The 16,022-nt window shown below is 40.2% G+C and overlaps 1 protein-coding gene across 6 annotated transcripts in view; it reads left to right on the top strand.

The window, feature by feature from the left end:
- EIF4G3 (eukaryotic translation initiation factor 4 gamma 3) overlaps nucleotides 1-16,022 on the top strand; it is a 523,222-nt gene that overhangs the window by 21,391 nt on the left and 485,809 nt on the right. The gene's annotated exons all lie outside the window — the stretch shown is intronic.

The following is a 16,022-nucleotide window of genomic DNA, read 5'->3' as shown; positions in this document are numbered from 1 at the left end:
TTTTGGATGTGAGTCTAGAATCCTCGATGCAAAATGGGGGGTTAGCGCGACCAAAATGCACGTCCAGTTGCGCGCGTAGGAAATAGCGCTCATCACATGCAAATGCATGTTGATGAGGGTATTATCTAGTCCCTCATGAAAAAAAAAACCATGCCTCCAACACGCACATTTTTAGTCGCCAAAAATGTGTGCAGAAAAGCATAAAATACTGCTTTTCTGTACTTCCTCTGACTTAATATTGTGGTGATATTAAGTTAGAGGAAGTACCTATAGAAATTACAGGTGGCGATTATTAAGTTGGAGGAACTAAAAAAATTAGATTGTCCAGGGGGGGAAAAAAAAGGTGCCGGTGGTCAGGTTAGGAAAAGGGATGCTCTAAAATTGAGCATCCATTTTCCTAACTGGCTGACAGCCACCTCTCCCGGGCACCTGCTGCCGAAGAGGTGCTAGGGACACCCAATTTCCCCTAGTGCCTCCTTTTTATCACGGCACCCGATTTAAAATATTGAATCGGGCGCCCGGGAGAGGTGGCTTGGTGTCCGTTAAGGGAGTGGGTGCTCAATCATGAGAGCCCATTTAACGAGCACCAATACTGCATCAGCCTGTTAGATGGTAAGCCCTTTGGGGATAGAGAACTGATATAATACCTGAAATGAAATGTTCTTTGAAGTGCCGAAAGGCAGAATAAATAAATAGATAAGACTTCAAGCCCATGGAATTCAACCATCCTTTTGCAGTATTCAACTGTTCATATTTCCTGGTTTAAAAATTCCTTCTTGACGCCAAGGACACCTATTATCCATGTGAATAAATAACTTCTAGAGCCTGAAACACACAATCTCCAACCTCCGTGTAGCATTGGAATCTCAGCAAACCTAATGTATTTGTAGAACTTTGATAAGTGTGCACCACTCGGCATACAGTTAATCTTCTTGGGATATTTTAAAGCACACCAGGGTCAAACATCAGAAGATAGGAAACGAAAGAATCTTAGCACGGTGGATGCTGCTGGGCTGGCTGAATTTATTTGTGTTACAGGAAAGCATGCTGATTACTCACGGGATGTGCTTTACATGGAGTAGAAAGGATCTTTCCCTAGAACATGTTAATTGTATATGGGTCTAATACAGATTTTGGATATTTTGAGTACATTACCTAATTAGAATACACTACAGTGTCAAATATATTTTGATAGCTGTAACTTCTCTGCTGTAACTAAAGATCAGAACAAAAAAGGTGTGTGTGGTTTTTTTTGTTTGTTTTGTTTCAATCCTGCAGAATTTGAGGAAATGCTCATTTTGGGGTTTTTTTTCAAGTATTTATACAGCATTAGCATTAGCTGTATAAATACAAAACCGGTCTGATTTGGGATTTTTCAAGTATTTGACAACTCTTGCTTCTTAGGTACTCGCACTATTACTAATCCTAATTAAATTGAGGTACTGCTGTATTATCCTCAAGTGCATTAAATGCTGCTGTAATACATGAACTTTAGTGCTTCCACAGAAAAGTTTTTCTGAGGCCGGTTCAGTGACAGTGCTGCACTAGACCTGGGGATGCAGTGGGGACATCCAGGGCTGCCTCTGTGTACTGTGACTAGGTCTGTCTTCCTCGAGGACACTACCAAGGTATGAAGGAGGTCTGATAAGTTGGACCTGTGACATCCGCCTGACTCAGATTAGTTACATATCTATACAAATGTCACTTTCTGAAAGCAGCAGCATTTTGTTGCAGTTTCCAGACATCTGATTTTAGGCAAGTTTGCTTTTATATCACTAAGAAGTCCTTGTATTTTATCCCAAGGAAGTGAAGTGTATGGGTGTTTAGGAATCCGCCTTGTGTTGGCCATGTCGGATTTGGCACACAAACAGTTTATCCATTCTCTGTGCTTTTAGTAAATGGAGCTTCAGGGAACATCTGCTTGCCATATGCAGGCTTCTCAGTTTTCTCCTACAGACCCATCCAACAGGAGTGGTAGCCAGAATGCATTCTGGGTGAGATACTGCACTAAATCTGTATCTAGCACTGTCTATAGTTTGCCCTAGTAAATTGTCATATTGTGCTGTTTTGTTTTGAATAGTTTGCTTTAAGTTGTCATTAGGATAGACTGAGTCCACAGATAATCGGTGTCAGTCATTGCCATAGAGAAGATCTAGCATAACTGTCAGCTATTACTAATCAGTTCTGTAATGCATAAGACAGTCCTATATACAATCTAGTGAAGATACAATCAAGACAAAGAGGAGACTTCAAGAAATCTGTGTATTATAGAATACCTGGATAACATCAACATGACTGAGATGAGGGTGAACCTTGCTTTAAGATTTAAGAGCTGCTTTAAAGTGAGTTGCAACTTGAATGTGGCCTACACACACACACACTCTCACACACACTCACTCACTCTCACACACACACTCACACACACTCACACACACACTCACACACTCTTACACTTAGGAAGGCTGTTCAGGCATATGGTGCAGCTAGGTGGAAAGTGTGGTGTGTGGAGTCAGGAGTTGGCAATTGAGGTGAAGGGCACAGATGACAGCAGTTTGCTTGATGAACAAAGTTCACAGGGGAGGAGGCAAGGTGATGAAGGCACGTGTAGGTGAGCAGGGGAAGTTTGAACTGTATGCTGAAGTGCATGGAGAGCCAGTGTAGCGACTGAAGAAGCGTCACACGATCATAATGTCATTGTGGGTCTGAACTTTGTAAAGACTGTGGTAGGGATAGATGGTTCAGTGGGACCTGCGAAGAGCATGTTGCAGCAGTTTGATTATATTTTTAGTTTCATTTTTTTAAAACTTTATTTTGATAATTTAATAGAAATATGTAACGTATATTTTTGTAAACCAAAAAACCACATATCTGCTAGTAGTATTAAAGGAACACGGTAATAGTATTTTTGTAATCCACTTAGTAACAGGGGTAGATAGTGTGGTCTAGAAAAGTTGAACTAAATAGTTGAAATGGGAGGGAATGAGAGTGGATATGGGTTTTGGTAGTGTGATTGTAAAGGAAGGAAAGGATTTTGGTGGTGAAAGAGAAAAGTGACATGCAGAGGAGGAGAGAGAAGGGATTCAAAGTATTGTCTTGGCCATAGGTTTTTAAGGTGGTGGTGGGAGATCTTGGCAATAGTGATACAAGCAGGTCTGGATTCTGGCTGAAAGATTAGTTGGACAAGATGCAGCACACTTTTTTTTTTTTTTTTTTTTTAACTACTCCTAAGCATTTTTCAGTTTAGGCTTTTTTCATTATATGTATAGGAAGGGAGAAGCTTCTTTAATGGTTTCTTGCGGACTAATTGATAGAGTGGAAATGTTTTGTTTCTGAATTCTTACATCTGGGCTAGGCACTTTGGCAGATCTGAATGCACCAGGACCTTAGAAACACTCACATTTTTAGGAGCTTGGAAATCTATACTGTAACTAAGCTGCCTTTACTTTTCAGTTTAATTTTATGAAGAGATTGAATTAACTGTGGCACAATTTATTTTACAGTGAATTACCTGTTAAGTGACATCCCAACTACAGAGTCTGAACTGCCTTTTGTAAAACTTTCTAGCAGCTAAACACAGTACATTAATTGTTTTAAATAAAATGTTTGCAGATTGTCTTTAAGGAAAACTGCCTCTGGAATCTTTAGTCTGAAACTTTTAGAAAGTATAACTTCTGGATTTTTGCCAGTTTTGTAGAGCAGTCTGTTTTGAGCCACATTTTAGATCTGGTGCAGTGGGGACTGCTACATAAAACAACATTTCCTGTGTTTGTGCTGGGATTTCAGTTTAAAATTTACACACTAGATAAATTAGGATTTGCACTGGTGGAAGATTTAATTAACAGAAGGGCAATGTTGTATTCATGGCTTAATTGTTGCTTTTAAAGACTCTTCTTCCTCTCATGCCTCAAGTAAAATAGTAATTGGTTTGGAAGCAGAAAACTCATTGCAGAGGAGTTTTTGCCTGGTAAAAGGGACTAAAGGAATATACACAGTTTGGAGAAGGGTGTTCCTTTTTTTATCGTAAGGAGTTCCAGTTACACGACCAACATGGACTCTCCATGGGCTCAATCTCTCTTTCCTATAGAAATTCTGGTTTGTCTACCTGCCAAGTCATCTCTGGCACGTGTGAGCCGAGGTGCATGCATTCTGTAAGAGGCTGCAGTTTCATAGCGTGATGCGTTTTGGTTAACATCTCAGATGGTCGATGCAGGGCATCCTGTTTTATAAAGAGGGATGGTCCAGTAGTGGTTAGATGAATAGGGATGGGAGTCCCGGATTCCTGGCTCTTTATCCGAGGTCTTTCCCAGCTGGGTGACCATAGGTAAATCTATATTTCATAGAAATGTAGATTTCCACGAGCATCTTAATTTTACAGAGCAACAGTTTAGAAAAACAAACAAACAAAACCTTTAATATTTTTTCCTGCAGGTAAGCTGTCTGGGACGCCCTTCCAAGATGGCTAGGCTCTGTCAGCTTGGTTAAGCTCCACCCAGCCGTCCTGGAAGGATGTCCCAGACAGTATGGCTAATTCATCCTGCTATTTACGGAAAACACCTTTTACGGTAAGCAAACTTGCTTATTTCTTTGTACAGAAAAATGTTTACATTTGCTGTGTGATACTTTTGTTGGAAAGCATTCTGGGGTATTTTTTCACAAAACTATTTCATCCAGAAAGATTGACTTGAAACTCTCATAAAACTGAGAACAAGATGAGACTGAAGGACCTCTCTATGTATACCCTGGAGGAGAGGAGAGATGGGGAGATATGATATGGACTTTTAAATACCTGAAAGATACATTAATGATGCACACAAATTGAACCTTTTCCAGTGGAAAGAAAGCTGTAGAACTATGGGTCATGATATGAAACTTCAAGGGCATAGACTCATGTACAAGGTCAGGAAACAATTCACATTAAAGGGTGATGGATGCATGGAATGCCCTCCTAGAGGAGGCAGTAAAGGCAAGAATGGTATTGAAATTCAAAAGGACATAGGGTAGACATAGAGGCTCCTGAGTGGCTAAAGCACAGAAATGACGAAAAGGGGTAACCTGCATGGAGTGGTAGTTACTATCCTTAAGAGAGAAGATATGGGGGGAACCTGCATGGAGCAGCAGGGACTATCCTAAAATAAATACATACAATAAAATTGGTCCATCCAGTCTGCCCAGCAAATTTGTCCTTTTTGTGCCATTTAGTATGTTTTATTATAGGTAATCAGTTTTTTTTAACTCTGTTTATAAAGACAGACACAGTCTCACAGAATTCAGGCTCTGATGCTGCATATGAGTAGAATCAAACTTGGAGGTTCCCAATAGATGGTCTTGCTAGATAAGCGAGAAAAAAGAACTTATCTTAATTTCCACTTACTAAACACTAGTCACCAAAAAGGAAATCTCTATCAAAATCAACACACCAAAAAGATTACCATTCCCCAAAACAGAAGGAACCTGTTTAAACAGGTTTTGAGACGATGGTCGTCCTGTTAAAAGAATAATCTGCAAGAAAATATTTGAGAAGTGCTATTTTTGCATGGAATGGTTTATCAAATACATCGACATTCACGAACTGCAGCTCCTGATGAAGCAGTTGTCCCTGCGAAACATCGGCCGAGCTGTTTCAGAATACAATATGAAGTTTTGAAGTACTGTGAACAATGACTATACATGCAAAGACTGTTTTGAAAAAATAATTGGATAAAAAAAGCAAAATTAAAATATGACCGCAAGTGATTAGAAGACCGAGCGGTTCCCGCTTTGAAAACACAGGGAGTACGCTGTCAGGCTTACTTAAAAATTTAATTGAATTGTTTTTTGGGGAATGGTAATCTTTTTGGTGTGTTGATTTTGATAGAGATTTCCTTTTTGGTGACTTTCTAGATAAGCTCCATCAGAACCCATCACTGTGCCATATCCAATATGGAGTCTCATAAACTCAGTTGTCCTTTTTAAGTGTTAAAGTCAAGTGCTCCAGCATTGCAAATTCTGTCACCTTGTTACGCCACAGTTTGAGCTGGGGTGATATCTTCCTCTGATAGATAATTTTAATCAGGCCCTATATAATAGCTGGGTTATCAGCCTGCGGAAAACAGGCGGCGAGCGCATCCTTCCACAGACCCAGCAAACGTATTGGGATATAATAGGGAAGGATGTTTTGGAAATCCTAAATGTCTTCAGCCACCAGTAACCAAAATCTTGCATGTGACTACAGTGCTGCTGCCTGTATGTAAAGCTACCTATCTGGTCTTAACCCATCCAGCATATGGAACCGTGTTAATGAATTTTGAATACAAGAGAGAAGTGCGGTTGGTACAGTGGAGTAAATTGTAAGATTTTGCGACTTTTGTGTTAATAGTTCATTTTTTAGATTGAAATTAAAGCCACATTCATAATGGTTCTATGTGTAAATATTTAATCCTTGGCTACAGTGAAGAACATTTCTTTTATTTGATTATGCTTTGTGCTGCCAATAGACAATTGTTAGCTTCCAAGATCCTCAAGCAGTAGGTGTGTTGTGTAGATGCCGGAACCAGTCAGGCAAGGTAGACGGGGAAATCCCTACAGTACCTGAATGAAATTTGCCTTGAGCTACCAATGAAAAGGCGTGGGCTAAATAAATAATATGAAAGCTATCTAGCCAAGTATCCGGCAATCCTTCACATGCAAGTTAGCTTTCATTAATGTTATCCAGTTGATGTTGGATTCCTTCCACTTCTTCAGGGCTGAAAAGGTAACCTTTGGGTCTGAGTCAGTGCTTTTTTTCATCCAATCAGTGTAGAGCATTTCTTAGCAGTCTAATGAAGGAGTAACTCATGCCAGTACTTTCTTCCTGTTTTCTAGCCAGCTCAGCATCTGAACTGTTGGCAATGACTGAGAACAGCAAAACTTTGAAAAAGTGAATCATTTAACCTTATGCTTAAATTTGATCTACTTGTAAAGAAGAAAGTGAGCAGTGGCTGGCAGGACAGCAAGTTGAAGCTCCATTTTGGTTTAGCACTTTTGCTATTTTCCATTCCAGTGACCTTGAGCATGTAATTCTGCTGAAAGCATGATTATTGAGGTCAGTCTAGTTTCTCATTACCATGTATTGCCATTGACCTGGGTTTGATTCCTTGCTCGGGTCTTCACAGCCCCTGGGTTGGATAGGGTATGGGGGGAGAGAAGGAAGATAGTTCCAGTCATCACACAGCGGTATCACTTTGTGTCTGGTTTTAGGGCCTATGATTGGAGGGTCCTGAAGGAACAGTGCATAACCCCAGGCTGAGAACAGATCGCTGGGATGACTGAGCATGATGCGCTGGGAGGGCTTATAAAATAGTGGAAAATATCCCCAGGATAGACGCAAATGAAGGTTCATGACGCCAACTTCTAGTCCTGGTTTCGATTGAGCAGGAGGAAACTGCTGGGCCCCATAAAGGGGTGAGAATGTTTGCAACAAGGATCCAATTACTAACGGGCCGATACAGTAAAAGTTGCGGGAGAGCGGGCCGGCGCACGCACAGGCCATTCTCCTGTGCGCGCGATTCACTAAATTAATTTATTTAAATTAGGGCCCGTGGCAAAAAGAGGCGCTAGGGACACTAACACGTCCCTAGCGCTTCTTTTTAGACAGGAGCGGCGGCTGTCAGCGGGTTTGACAGCCGATGCTCAATTTTGCCGGCGTCAGTTCTCGAGCCCGCTGACAGCCACGGGCTCGGAAACTGGACGCTGGCAAAATTGAGCGTCTGGTTTTCAACCCATGAGCCGTGGGCCGATCTCAAATTTATTTTTATTTTTTTTACTTTTTTGTAACTTTCAGGACCTCCAACTTAATATTGCCATGATATTAAGTTGGAGGGTGCACAGAAAAGCAGTAAAAACTGCTTTCCCAGTGCCTGGAAAAATTAGCGCCTACCTTTGGGTAGGTGCTAATTTCTGAAAGTAAAATGTGCGGCTTGGCTGCACATTTTACTTACTGAATCGCGTGGGAATACCTAATAGGGTCATCAACATGCATTTGCATGTTGCGTGCGCTATTAGGTTCGGGGGGGGGGGGGGGGTTTGGACGTGCGTTTTGGACGCGCTATTACCCCTTACTGAATAAGGGGTAAAGCTAGCGCGTCAAATGCGTGTCCAAATGCAGGCTAACAGTGCGCTCCTTCAGAGCACACTGTACTGTATCGGCCTGTAAGAGTCATCTTGTAAGGTGTCGTGTATGCTCGCACTTTATAAATTAAGTTTGGGCAGCCAGAGCCCAAACTTGGTTTTCACTTCTCTCTGCAAGAAGGGGACCTCTGTCATATCTTACGTTTATTAGTTTGTATAACTGCCGATTTTTAAACCTCCAGTTTAGGACAGATCTCTCGGGGATCATTCCCTTGCTGTCAGGCTCTTTGTATTTAATTTTTGAAGTTGATGGTACTCTAGAGAACATCTGCACACATGGCCAAAAGCAAGAGCTAATTTTAAATCTGTCTATCTTTGTTCTTTTACAAGCTGGTGCATAAAGTGCTATGTGGTGACAAGTACAGGGTGCATTTTGGAAGAGAGGCTCGGACATAAGCAGGTTGCTAAACTTCATATTGACTTCCCCGCAGCAAGTCATTTGATGATTTGGATAGCAACTCTTCTCCTAGAACAAGCAGGATGGTAGTCCTCGCATGTGGGTGACATTATCAGATGGAGCCCAGAACGGTGCCAAGGAAGACGACTATCTCCGGCCCCTCTTGAGAGTTCTTCTTCTGTCTCCTTTTGTTTTCCGCAAAGTGTTTGCCTCGTGGTAGTGGAGCTTTGCTCTTTCGTGTTTTTGGCAGCCTCTGCTCTAGGTCCCTTTTCCACCGGTCGGTGTCCCTCCTGTGGCGTGGTAGGTTAAAATCTTTCCCCTTGTTGTGGTCGATTCCTGATGTGTCGCTTCCCAGAGGCCGCTGGCCATCGACCGCTCACTGGCTGTTTTTCATGGCGGCGTCTGGTTTTCCACGATGCTCCCAGTGTCCACGGACCATGTCTCACTGATCAGCATGAGGTCTGTATCCTCTGCCTGGGGGCGTCGCACGACGTCCCAGGGTGTGTTCTTTGCGATCAAATGACCCCTAAAGTCCATCATGCCTGGCTGGATAAGATGGAAAAGCTTTTTGGGCTCAAAAAATGTGACCCATCTACTCTGGCATTGTGGGCGTCGACTCTGGGAGGCTGCCGGGAGCCAGTAGATGCGCCATCCCTCTCTACTCCTCCATCGGGACCCCCTCTCTCTCAAGAGGGACTGGAGATCTTAGTCTTCCTTGGCACCGTTTTGCATAAAAAATGTAAAAGGTTAAAATAATTATTTCTATAGAGCTACTACATGTATTAAGCACTGTAGAGTGATAAGTATTCAGACACGGTAAGTCCCTTCCCAAAAGATCATGCAGTCTAAATGGATACTTGAGGAAATGAGAGAAAGTGACTTGCCCAAGGTCTTAGAAGGTGAAATAAGATTTGAACCCTGGTTCCTTGCCCATTGCTGTAATCACTAGGCCCACTTCACCTCCTAACAGATGCCATTTCCAAACTATCAGCCTCCTGTAGTACAGTGTAATGTTAATTTATAGTAATCTTTAACATTACTAAATAAATCACCCAGTAATGTTTTGGGAGCATAGGTGTGACCTGGCGTCACATCTTTAGTTTGCATTAAGCGGCTGATTGGAGAAAGGCCATGTCCAGTTACAATAGGATAAAAGTGCATTGCCTAGAATTACACAAGGCATCTGACTTCTGTTTCCTCCACCCCTCAAACGTTTCCCCCATAGTTGCGGCTTGGGAGGAAAGGCTTGATAAATCAAGCCCAGGGTTTATGCAGAGTTCATCTGACTCACAGGTCAGATTTTCTATCCACGGCTCCTCCCTAGCATGGTGTACATGTCTTCTGCACGTTTGGCATTGGCAACCAACTAGACACAGATACAGAAGACAGAATGCCATACATACAGAAGACAGTAATTGTTTGTAGGTAAGGACATCTTGGCCTGCTATATATATATATATATATATATATATATATATATATATTTATTTTTTTTTAGAACATGCTACAAGCACTAAGATACAATGCAATTATATAATCACACAATGGAGTGGCATACAACCTATTAATAATGAATAATATCTTCTATTGGGAATTATAAAACTTCTAGTATGGGTCCCCCAGATCTTTATTTATTTATTTAAAATTTTTGTATACCGACATTCATTAAGCAAACATCACAGCGGTTTCCATGTAACATAAACTGGCCAACAGGGCTTTACAATGAAACTGATAAGGGAACTGGGTGGGGGGGGGGGGGGGGGGAACAAAAGGAGAATACTGTGCAAATATATAAGCGTAATAAAATGGTTTAAAGATAGGCAAAGAAAAGTTATATACAGGTATTAGATCTTGTCATACAATTTAACATTGTCACGTAATATAAGGTTAATGTCTCAAGTATTTTCACTGAATGAATCTGGTATCTCCAGTCTGGCCTGCTGTATTAACCCTGTTTGTTATATTCCATTTTATTCAGTTTCCTGTCCATAGTGGGTTACAATAAAATATACACAAATCATAAATGACAACAACTTAAAGGGAAACAAACCCACTGTTTCCATTGAAGTATTGTTTACAGTAAGCCTGCAGTGGTTGAGTGAGATTAGTACTAATGTGATCAGTAGCAGTTAAAAATATTGAAGCAGCTGCATCAGTTGTCCCCCGTCCTCCCAGCTAGTCACCTGCTAGTCTCTAGCAAGTTACTCTGTGGTAGCACCTCTTAGAAATCAGAATATAACTCTGGGAGAAGGCAAAATCTAAGAGCAAGAACAGGTACTGAAATTCTGAATGTTAATAACTTCAAAATATACATTTCTACTTTGGAGGATAGTGTTGCTATGTAATGTAGCATTTCTGCACCCATTTAAGCATATAATAGTTGATTTTTGGGCTGAATGTATGTAAAAAATTCCTAAAACTTTCTTATGAAGCAAGTTCAAGATTGCTGTTAAATAGCTATTTTCACTTCTTATGTTTCCCGACTGCTATTTGGTAGTTCCTAAAGCAACCTTTCATGCCTGATCATTTTAAAAATAGAATACATCGTGACTTTCAGTACTTTTTTCTCTTAATCAGAAAGCTGCTTTTAGCCTAGAGTTCTCTGAATGGATCCTGCAAGCAGCTAGCTAGGAAGACCTGGCTTGACCTTCTTGCTTGCTTCTTACAGATCAAATGAGCAAACTGCTGTTTGTAGTTGCTGATGCACAGCCCTGAAATTTAAAGTTTTCTTGCAGTTTTACTTATCAAGACTTTTAAACGCTCAGAGTTGCAGGAAGACCTTGTGAGACTGGAAAATTGGGCATCCAAATGGCAGATGAAATTTAATGTGGATAAGTGCAAGGTGATGCATATAGGGAAAAATAACCCATGCTATAATTACACGATGTTGGGTTCCATATTAGGTGCTACAACCCAAGAAAGAGATCTAGGTGTCATAGTGGATAACACATTGAAATCGTCGGTTCAGTGTGCTGCGGCAGTCAAAAAAGCAAACAGAATGTTGGGAATTATTAGAAAAGGAATGATGAATAAAACGGAAAATGTCATAATGCCTCTGTATCGCTCCATGGTGAGACCGCACCTTGAATACTGTGTACAATTCTGGTCGCCGCATCTCAAAAAAGATATAATTGCGATGGAGAAGGTACAGAGAAGGGCTACCAAAATGATAAGGGGAATGGAACAACTCCCCTATGAGGAAAGACTAAAGAGGTTAGGACTTTTCAGCTTGGAGAAGAGACGACTGAGGGGGGATATGATAGAGGTGTTTAAAATCATGAGAGGTCTAGAACGGGTAGATGTGAATCGGTTATTTACTCTTTCGGATAGTAGAAGGACTAGGGGACACTCCATGAAGTTAGCATGGGGCACATTTAAAACTAATCGGAGAAAGTTCTTTTTTACTCAACGCACAATTAAACTCTGGAATTTGTTGCCAGAGAATGTGGTTCGTGCAGTTAGTATAGCTGTGTTTAAAAAAGGATTGGATAAGTTCTTTGAGGAGAAGTCCATTACCTGCTATTAAGTTCACTTAGAGAATAGCCACTGCCATTAGCAATGGTTACATGGAATAGACTTAGTTTTTGGGTACTTGCCTGGATTGGCCACTGTTGGAAACAGGATGCTGGGCTTGATGGACCCTTGGTCTGACCCAGTATGGCATTTTCTTGTGTTCTTATGTTCTTATCCAAGAGGGTAATATAACAGTAAATTTATACAAGAGTGTTGGGGGGAGGGGAGAAAAATGTTAGATGTACCAACCAACTCATCTACTTGTATGTTGTGGATTGCTTTGAATTTCAATCACTTGGAATATGTTTTGTGATGTCATCTTTTGCTTTGAAATTGAGGTGTCTGGCTAGTTCTTATCACTTAGCAGTACAGTACTAGTGTCTGAATGGGGTAGGTTATGAAACCTGTCTTGAAATGTTAGCCATTCTTTGCTTAGCAGTAGACTTGGATATCTTAGGTTTCTACATCTTGAAGGATTATAATAATTTAAGATTTGCCATTCTGGGTCAGACAAAAGGTCCATGAAACCCAATATCCTCTTTCCAACAGTGCATAATCCAGGTCACAAGTATCTATCAGGATCCCAAAAGGTTGATAGATTCCATGCTGTGATTTCTCCAAGTCCACCTTAATAATGGTTTATAGACTTTTCTTCAAGGAACTTGTCCAAACCATTTTTAAACTCATCTCTGCCTGGCCCTGACATCTAGTGTTGAGCAGTCCTCTTCAATTGCATGTTTACTTTATTAACTCAGAGTGGAAATTTAGTTTGGGTTATTTAATATTCTCCTCTTGAAAAAGTTGAAACTTGTTTAAAAGTTGCTTGGGACTATTTCTACAGAATAATTCCAGACCAGACTGACTCCCAAATTCCACCCCATGTTAAAACTTGAAAAGTTACATGACCCCAAGCGATACCTAAAACAAAATAGCACACCTCTACTCCCGCCTCACTTTCCCTCAGCTGATTACTACTGCTTCCTGTGAACCTCCCTCATCCAAAATACTTCAAGAGGAGAGTCTGCAGTAGCAGGGGTAGTGGGAGTCAGTGTTCACACATGCCCCAGCACACTGTAGAGATTTGTGGTCTAACAGGTAGCCATTGTAGGGAGGAAGTGATGGGCTCTGAGTATACACTGGTTCACATGTCTCTGTGGACTATTGCTGCTGATTGTGGGTAGATCCAGAAGGAGTGGCATGGTGCTGTTTCTTGTGACCCCCCATCCACTGATTTTCTGATCCAAGTTGGGGTCATGACCCATAGTTTGGAAACCATTGGCCTTATGTATTGAGGGAGGTCCATGCTTTTGGACTTTCTGGCTTTCAAAATGTAAAATAATCTGGTAGCTGTACTTGCTCCTATTTGGTAAGTGAGCAAGGGCCATTTAGAAAACTCACATAACTATTCTGTGATTCTTCCATGTAAAAAAAACCCAAAACATTGATATTCATAGATGAAAATCTTTTTTTTGGGACATCAGAGGATTTGAAACACACAGGGTGGAGATCTTGATACCTATATGTAAATGGTAGGCAGAGTGGTGGTATATTACACAATAGAACGAACACACACATTGTTATAAAAGCAAAACTTAGTTTACTAAATATTGTAAAAATTGGTAGAAAAATTGCATAATCAGCAAAAATGATATCAAAGTGATATCAGTAATAAGCACACAGCATTACAATAACCATTACATAGATTAATCAAGGCAAATATTTATTGCAATAACAAAGATAGACATAAAGAAAAGTCTACAGGAAATGCTTTCCTCATAGGCTTTCCTTTCTATGAGATACTATCTTCTTGAAAAATGAAAGGCTATACAACCTTGGGAGCTCCACAAACCAGCTCCTCACTCTTTGTCTGTGGGCCATTCAGAGAACATTGTCAAATGCAGCTTCTCTAATCTCATTTTCTCTAGCTTTAATCCAGCGTCTGTAAATGTTGGGTGTTTCAAATTGCACTCACAGCTCTGACAATAGCCAGCTGTAGCTTGTTAGGCTATGGCTAATTAAAACTCAGTTACAATAAAATGTATGGCCCAGCTGTGGCTGTTAAGGAGGCATCCTGTGCTAGATTCTGAGTACAAGCCTTCACCAGCCTTATTTCTTAGAAAAACAACCTCAAAACCTCAAGACCTGGCTCTTCAAACAGGCTTACACATGAACTTTCTCTCCCCCCTCTCCCACAGCCCCAGTTCCTTAGCCTCTCGCTACCCCAGTCCACCCGTCTCTAGATCCTCCCCCTATCCCCTGTTACAGTTACCCTGCCTCACTCTCCCTTTTTGCTTCCCTATCTCTTGATTCTTTTTTTTTTTTCAGCCTCCCCTCCTAACTGCCCTCCTTTGCCACCCTTAATAACCTAATCCAGTCTTCCTCAGCTAAAAGCTATTATTTATACGTGTCCATGCAATCATATTAGTTTCCCTATATGTATTTGTACTTTGCTTAATTTGTTCTCCTTTTGTATAAAAAGTTTACCCGTCATAGTTCTCCTCTTGTACAAAATTGTTAATCCTCCCCGTCATGACGCCCTGTTAGCCTGAAACGTTCCTCACATGTTTATGGTTATTTATTTAGTTCCTTGTTCTATGTAAAGCCTGTTCGCTGCATTCTGTTTTCATGTAAACCGGTGAAATGATCCCAACGATCGCCAGTATATAAAACCGTTAAATAATAAATAAATAAATGTTCGAAAAAAGTCTCTCTGGCATACCTTCAGCTCATTAGTACAAAGCAACATGCTATAGTTTCAGGCCTCATAGCTAAGCTATGTGCAATGTACATATATTGATCCACATTTATTAATTATTGGTGATTGTTTTGATCCACTATCAACCCCATCTTTGCGTACAATGTTTTCCGGTAATCTAATTAACTGCTAAAAGAATTTTAACATGCTACATAACAGGTATGGAGTTGATAAACTCTGCGGTTATGGCTTAGTAGAAGAATAGATCAATATTAGATTTTTCTAAATATCTACTGTTGTAAAAAGAGACTTTTGGCTGCTGTTTGTTATATTTTCCATAATAATCCAGCCAACTAGATTAAGCAATTAAATGTAAAGGAGGAAAGAACTTCAGATAAGAGTGTAAGCATCGCTTGGACACTCAAGTTGACGAAATCTTTAGTCCTAAAACCTCCTTTAGAGTTCTGATTTTTTTTTTTTCTCAAGTGCAACAATTCATAAAACATTGTAAACTTATTGGTGAAATAATTTTTCATAATTTAGCTTGGATGAAAACCATAAGAAGATGCCAAATCTAACTTGGCACATGCCTTGCCTGTATAGCTGCTTCATGGGTATTCATGAGTAATCTTGAAAAATAATTCAAAATTAATCCTTTTACAAAAAAGAAAATTGAATTAGTGAAAAACCCACACAACTCACCTTATACAAGGGTTCAATTTTAATATCACTGCAAGCTCGTGGTGGCAACATGTCTATTCCTGATTTCTACTATAAATGAGACACAAGAACTGGCAGTGGTGCATTAATAATGAATGCTTTGTTTCGATTGGGTAGTAGAAATTCAAAACAGCCAATCAAAAAGGCAGATTGAACAAAATATTGTTGTCATAAAAAAGACTCCTATCAATGTTAATATTGAGTTCATTAGGTTTTATCGTGTGAGTCTAAAAATCCATCATTGATCCTTTCGACAAAGCTTTGTCACGATCTCCATTGGGATGAGACTGTACAAAATCAATAGTAAAAAAATTGTAGATCTTCAAAACAATATATACACTGTATTCAATGGGAAACAAGCATTGAGGCAGCTTCAGTGTTCAGATATACATGTCTTAAATGATTTTTTTGTCTTCCCAATATATAATTTATTGCAAGGGCAAAGGACAAGATTATACTATGTATGCTTGAAGCACAGGTGGAGTAATGGTTCGAACTAAATTTGGACAAAGTGGTCGGATGTATAAATTTTTTTTATAGACATGGTAACTG

This window comes from Rhinatrema bivittatum, chromosome 15 (assembly GCF_901001135.1).
Source record: "Rhinatrema bivittatum chromosome 15, aRhiBiv1.1, whole genome shotgun sequence".
Classification (NCBI taxonomy): domain Eukaryota; kingdom Metazoa; phylum Chordata; class Amphibia; order Gymnophiona; family Rhinatrematidae; genus Rhinatrema; species Rhinatrema bivittatum.
This window is presented reverse-complemented; position numbering and strand designations above follow the sequence as displayed.